Here is an 8,543-nt window from a genome sequence, read left to right as displayed (position 1 = left end):
AAATACTTATTTGGTGCTATAATATTGATTTCAATCTAATGCAATAATTTTCACAAATACGTATATATTTAGTTTAATATTGTTTGAGATGTATCTTCATTAAAAATATAATTTTACAAATACATACTTTACAAATAAATACACATAGTTCGACATCATCAGTTGAATCCCTGATATGTTCCACACATGGTTCGACATCATCAGTTGAATCCCTGACATGTTCCACACATGGTTCGACATCATCAGTTGAATCCCTGACATGGATCACACATAGTTAGACATCATCAGTTGAATCCCTGACATGTTCCACACATAGTTCGACATCATCAGTTGAATCCCTGACATGGATCACACATGGTTCGACATCATCAGTTGAATCCCTGACATGTTCCACACATAGTTAGACATCATCATTTGAATCCCTGACATGTTCCACACATAGTTAGACATCATCAGTTGAATCCCTGACATGGATCACACATGGTTCGACATCATCAGTTGAATCCCTGACATGTTCCACACATAGTTAGACATCATCAGTTGAATCCCTGACATGGATCACACATGGTTCGACATCATCAGTTGAATCCCTGACATGGATCACACATGGTTCGACATCATCAGTTGAATCCCTGACATGTTCCACACATAGTTAGACATCATCAGTTGAATCCCTGACATGTTCCACACATGGTTCGACATCATCAGTTGAATCCCTGACATGGATCACACATGGTTCGACATCATCAGTTGAATCCCTGACATGTTCCACACATGGTTCGACATCATCAGTTGAATCCCTGACATGTTCCACACATGGTTCGACATCATCAGTTGAATCCCTGACATGTTCCACACATAGTTAGACATCATCAGTTGAATCCCTGACATGGATCACACATGGTTCGACATCATCAGTTGAATCCCTGACATGGATCACACGTGGTTCGACATCATCAGTTGAATCCCTGACATGTTCCACACATAGTTCGACATCATCATTTGAATCCCTGACATGGATCACACATGGTTCGACATCATCAGTTGAATCCCTGACATGGATCACACATAGTTCGACATCATCATTTGAATCCCTGACATGGATCACACATGGTTCGACATCATCAGTTGAATCCCTGACATGGATCACACATAGTTAGACATCATCAGTTGAATCCCTGACATGTTCCACACATAGTTAGACATCATCAGTTGAATCCCTGACATGGATCACACATGGTCCGACATCATCAGTTGAATCCCTGACATGGATCACACATGGTTCGACATCATCAGTTGAATCCCTGACATGGATCACACATGGTTCGACATCATCAGTTGAATCCCTGACATGGATCACACATGGTTCGACATCATCAGTTGAATCCCTGACATGTTCCACACATGGTTCGACATCATCAGTTGAATCCCTGACATGGATCACACATGGTTCGACATCATCAGTTGAATCCCTGACATGTTCCACACATAGTTAGACATCATCAGTTGAATCCCTGACATGGATCACACATGGTTCGACATCATCAGTTGAATCCCTGACATGGATCACACATGGTTCGACATCATCAGTTGAATCCCTGACATGTTCCACACATAGTTAGACATCATCAGTTGAATCCCTGACATGTTCCACACATGGTTCGACATCATCAGTTGAATCCCTGACATGGATCACACATGGTTCGACATCATCAGTTGAATCCCTGACATGTTCCACACATGGTTCGACATCATCAGTTGAATCCCTGACATGTTCCACACATGGTTCGACATCATCAGTTGAATCCCTGACATGTTCCACACATAGTTAGACATCATCAGTTGAATCCCTGACATGGATCACACATGGTTCGACATCATCAGTTGAATCCCTGACATGGATCACACGTGGTTCGACATCATCAGTTGAATCCCTGACATGTTCCACACATAGTTCGACATCATCATTTGAATCCCTGACATGGATCACACATGGTTCGACATCATCAGTTGAATCCCTGACATGGATCACACATAGTTCGACATCATCATTTGAATCCCTGACATGGATCACACATGGTTCGACATCATCAGTTGAATCCCTGACATGGATCACACATAGTTAGACATCATCAGTTGAATCCCTGACATGTTCCACACATAGTTAGACATCATCAGTTGAATCCCTGACATGGATCACACATGGTTCGACATCATCAGTTGAATCCCTGACATGGATCACACATGGTTCGACATCATCAGTTGAATCCCTGACATGGATCACACATGGTTCGACATCATCCGTTGAATCCCTGACATGGATCACACATGGTTCGACATCATCATTTGAATCCCTGACATGGATCACACATGGTTCGACATCATCATTTGAATCCCTGACATGGATCACACATGGTTCGACATCATTAGTTGAATCCCTGACATGTTCCACACATAGTTAGACATCATCAGTTGAATCCCTGACATGGATCACACATGGTTCGACATCATCAGTTGAATCCCTGACATGGATCACACTTGGTTCGACATCATCATTTGAATCCCTGACATGGATCACACATGGTTCGACATCATCATTTGAATCCCTGACATGGATCACACATGGTTCGACATCATTAGTTGAATCCCTGACATGTTCCACACATAGTTAGACATCATCAGTTGAATCCCTGACATGGATCACACATGGTTCGACATCATCAGTTGAATCCCTGACATGTTCCACACATGGTTCGACATCATCAGTTGAATCCCTGACATGGATCACACATGGTTCGACATCATCAGTTGAATCCCTGACATGTTCCACACATAGTTAGACATCATCAGTTGAATCCCTGACATGGATCACACATGGTTCGACATCATCAGTTGAATCCCTGACATGGATCACACATGGTTCGACATCATCAGTTGAATCCCTGACATGTTCCACACATAGTTAGACATCATCAGTTGAATCCCTGACATGTTCCACACATGGTTCGACATCATCAGTTGAATCCCTGACATGGATCACACATGGTTCGACATCATCAGTTGAATCCCTGACATGTTCCACACATGGTTCGACATCATCAGTTGAATCCCTGACATGTTCCACACATGGTTCGACATCATCAGTTGAATCCCTGACATGGATCACACATGGTTCGACATCATCAGTTGAATCCCTGACATGGATCACACATGGTTCGACATCATCAGTTGAATCCCTGACATGTTCCACACATGGTTCGACATCATCAGTTGAATCCCTGACATGGATCACACATGGTTCGACATCATCAGTTGAATCCCTGACATGTTCCACACATGGTTCGACATCATCAGTTGAATCCCTGACATGGATCACACATGGTTCGACATCATCATTTGAATCCCTGACATGGATCACACATGGTTCGACATCATCATTTGAATCCCTGACATGGATCACACATGGTTCGACATCATTAGTTGAATCCCTGACATGTTCCACACATAGTTAGACATCATCAGTTGAATCCCTGACATGGATCACACATGGTTCGACATCATCAGTTGAATCCCTGACATGTTCCACACATGGTTCGACATCATCAGTTGAATCCCTGACATGGATCACACATGGTTCGACATCATCAGTTGAATCCCTGACATGTTCCACACATAGTTAGACATCATCAGTTGAATCCCTGACATGGATCACACATGGTTCGACATCATCAGTTGAATCCCTGACATGGATCACACATGGTTCGACATCATCAGTTGAATCCCTGACATGTTCCACACATAGTTAGACATCATCAGTTGAATCCCTGACATGTTCCACACATGGTTCGACATCATCAGTTGAATCCCTGACATGGATCACACATGGTTCGACATCATCAGTTGAATCCCTGACATGTTCCACACATGGTTCGACATCATCAGTTGAATCCCTGACATGTTCCACACATGGTTCGACATCATCAGTTGAATCCCTGACATGGATCACACATGGTTCGACATCATCAGTTGAATCCCTGACATGGATCACACATGGTTCGACATCATCAGTTGAATCCCTGTTCCACACATGGTTCGACATCACATGACATGTTCCACACATGGTTCGACATCATCAGTTGTTGACATCATCAATCACCATGGTTGATCATGAATTCCACACATGGTTCGACATCATCAGTTGTTGAATCCCTGACATGTTCCACACATGGTTCGACATCATCAGTTGAATCCCTGACATGGATCACACATGGTTCGACATCATCAGTTGAATCCCTGACATGTTCCACACATGGTTCGACATCATCAGTTGAATCCCTGACATGTTCCACACATGGTTCGACATCATCAGTTGAATCCCTGACATGGATCACACATGGTTCGACATCATCAGTTGAATCCCTGACATGGATCACACATGGTTCGACATCATCATGGTTCGACATCATCCCTGACATGTTCCACACATAGTTAGACATCATCAGTTGAATCCCTGACATGTTCCACACATGGTTCGACATCATCAGTTGAATCCCTGACATGGATCACACATGGTTCGACATCATCAGTTGAATCCCTGACATGTTCCACACATGGTTCGACATCATCAGTTGAATCCCTGACATGTTCCACACATGGTTCGACATCATCAGTTGAATCCCTGACATGGATCACACATGGTTCGACATCATTAGTTGAATCCCTGACATGTTCCACACATAGTTAGACATCATCAGTTGAATCCCTGACATGGATCACACATGGTTCGACATCATCAGTTGAATCCCTGACATGGATCACACATGGTTCGACATCATCAGTTGAATCCCTGACATGTTCCACACATGGTTCGACATCATCAGTTGAATCCCTGACATGTTCCACACATGGTTCGACATCATCAGTTGAATCCCTGACATGGATCACACATGGTTCGACATCATCAGTTGAATCCCTGACATGTTCCACACATGGTTCGACATCATCAGTTGAATCCCTGACATGTTCCACACATGGTTCGACATCATCAGTTGAATCCCTGACATGGATCACACATGGTAAGACATCATCAGTTGAATCCCTGACATGGATCACACATGGTTCGACATCATCAGTTGAATCCCTGACATGTTCCACACATAGTTCGACATCATCATTTGAATCCCTGACATGGATAACACATGGTTCGACATCATCAGTTGAATCCCTGACATGTTCCACACATGGTTCGACATCATCAGTTGAATCCCTGACATGGATCACACATGGTTCGACATCATCAGTTGAATCCCTGACATGGATCACACATGGTTCGACATCATCAGTTGAATCCCTGACATGTTCCACACATGGTTCGACATCATCAGTTGAATCCCTGACATGGATCACACATGGTTCGACATCATCAGTTGAATCCCTGACATGTTCCACACATAGTTAGACATCATCAGTTGAATCCCTGACATGTTCCACACATGGTTCGACATCATCAGTTGAATCCCTGACATGGATCACACATGGTTCGACATCATCAGTTGAATTCCTGACATGTTCCACACATGGTTCGACATCATCAGTTGAATCCTAGACATGTTCCACACATGGTTCGACATCATCAGTTGAATCCCTGACATGGATCACACATGGTTAGACATCATCATTTGAATCCCTGACATGGACCACACATAGTAAGACATCAACAGTTGATAATTTAGAAAATAAGAAAATAATTTAGAAAATACTTAAAAATTAATAATTAATAAGAAAATAAGAAAATAATTTAGAAAATAATTAATAACTTTGTGAAAAAAATTAATAAGAAAATAACTTTGTGAAAATAATCAATAATTAATAATTAATAATATAGAAAATTAATAATTAATAAGAAAATAACTTTGTGAAAAAAATTAATTAAAAATTCATAAGATAATAATTTAGATAATAAATCCACTTTGCCATTAATGAAAAACTATTTTTCCTGTTTGTGTGTTTTGGAACATCAAAACATTGAAAATTAAAAAAATAAAAACAGAGGTTAATCATCAGTTGCATAAAAAGTAAGGGTGAAATTAGGGTTTATTTCCATCTTCAATCGATACTGCTACTGCCAACGACATTGCGCGAGATTCACGGACACACACGACCATGGCTGAATGGGGAAGGTTTGTTCCAAAAATTTGTTTAATTCCTTGATCTTAAACTGTTCTTCTGCTTCTCCAATATCGGGTTTTCATGTAATGTGTTTGTATAATGTCTATAATGCAACCTGATAATCATACTGTATTTGAAGAAGACAGTAATATCCGTGTAAAAAGTGATACGGGATATTGAAGTGGTTGTTTGTTAAAATGCAGGGTGAAAGAAGGAAGCTGCGATGAGGATGATTCCCAGGAAAGGAAAATACCTGGGAAACGCACAAGGAGCTTTGTTTTGAAGCAAATGTTGGAGGAGGTCGCCAGGAACAAGAAAGAAAGCAAAGTTAAAGGTAAAGACGGTCAAGGAGAGATGCCATCATCTGCATCCCAAAGGTACTTAACTTATGATTTTTAATAACATGAAAACCAATTTCTCCTTGCCATTTCTTGTTGAGTAGGATGCAGGTATGATTGTAACCATTAAGTGTTTTATTGGACCCTGATATGATGAACTCACTACCAGGAAACATAGTCTGCATAAGGATACTTCCAACATTAGGAAGGAAAAAGGCACCATGGAGAAAGGAAAAAGGAAATGTGAGAGAAGTGGTGAGGTAGAGAAAGGGAATCTTAAAAGAGAAGGATGTGCTGAAGGTGGTGTTGGTTGCAGCCACAAACATAAGGGTAACAACATGGAGTCTTCGGACCTCCACGACATTCAAAGAGATGAGCATGAATACACAACTATATCATCGGATAGCGAGAGGTAAATCAAATGTGTACTGGAATTGTGTTGAAGTAACTGCATAAGCATTTGTTTGACCTTTTTATACATTGTGTTCGTATGAAGCGCCGACACGCCATTCAGAAGGCGTGTCGCCGCGTCGGACATGGATACTCGCACGACACGCGTATGACACGTACATTGCATTGTTATATTAATATATAAAATATGTTCTTGCCGTGTCCGTGTCCTATGTTTTCTGTATTAGCGGAGTCCTCGTGTCCGATGATATGTCCCGTGTCCGAGTCCGGGCTTCATGTTAATTGTGATTTTGTTTCAGTGTCAGGGTGTATAGCCCTATAATTGTGGATCAGGACGAAGAGATGTGGTCGCGAGAAGTAGTTGATGCGAAGAGGACGCGGAGTAATGTTATGGTAGGAAATGAAAAAATTTGATCTGTTGTATAATTTCAATTGTGTTTGAATTGTATTGAAGCTGATAATGATTTCTACTTAATTTGCAGCAACTTCCAGCCAACGTCATCGACAGCTGCCAGCTGCGAAACTTTTCAAATATTGAGCTCTATGACTGTGACAATAATGAACCCTATGACTGTGAGATTAAGAAGAGTTCGAAGAAGAAGGAGTGTTATTTGTGTGGGGCTTGGTTTGACTATATAAGGCATGCTGAAGTGCAGGTTGGTGACAAACTTCGCTTTGCCATCCGTTACCCACCTGTTGAACAAATCATGGTTTATGTTGAGCGCAGGGGTGATACCGCAGGAGGACATTGAAAGGATCCGTCGTGAATGAATTGCTGCGGAATACTCAGTTTTTTTTGTAAACTGTATGTTATGTTGGGTGCTGAAATACTTGTAAAACATAAGCACTCATATTGAATATTTCAGGTTTTAAAAGAATACTTGTAATGTAGTTTATTTGTCTATTTTATCTATTAATATATCTAAAATTTGTTTTATGTGTATAGTTAATTTTAATTTTTCATATTTCAAAAAATTTCATGATATTAAGTTGGATTTATTTAAAAAATAAATATATCTATTAATTTGAAAATATATGTTTATTTTTTATTTTAATACAAGTTTTAATCTATAAATATCATCTACTTGCTTACAATTTGTATTTTTTATATGACCAACATGATACTTGTCTTAATATTATTGGTGGGTCAACAAGTCAAGTTCTATTTATTAGGAATCATTGGGGGTGTTGGTGTCACTCTTGGCTGCATATAAAAAACGAAGCCTTGTTTATATATTATAAGTGGAAGGCATGTAAATAAATGAATACATTGTTTGCCCTAGTGGCTCAGCTCTTGCCCTTAGTCTTCTCCCTTCTCCAAGGTCTGGGGTTCGATCCCCTCTCAGACCTTTTGTTCATTTTATTTTTAGTTTTAGCTGTTTTGTATTCTGGTCAACAATATTATGATGCTTTTTTTTTCCAACTTTTTCTTTTAACAATTTATTTACTTATACATAATTTTTATAAATAATTTAAATTTTAACAATGTTAATTTTACTTTGATAATTTTTATAGGTCAATATAATTTATTTAAACGTTAAAATAATTGTTTTTAAATACAATAACTTTTAATTTAAATTAACGTGAGATTTCTAAATTTAGACATAATTTATTTTTTAAATTAAA

The sequence above is a fragment of the Vicia villosa genome, linkage group LG1 (assembly GCF_029867415.1).
Source record: "Vicia villosa cultivar HV-30 ecotype Madison, WI linkage group LG1, Vvil1.0, whole genome shotgun sequence".
Taxonomy (NCBI): domain Eukaryota; kingdom Viridiplantae; phylum Streptophyta; class Magnoliopsida; order Fabales; family Fabaceae; genus Vicia; species Vicia villosa.
Note: the sequence above shows the minus strand (reverse complement) of the source record.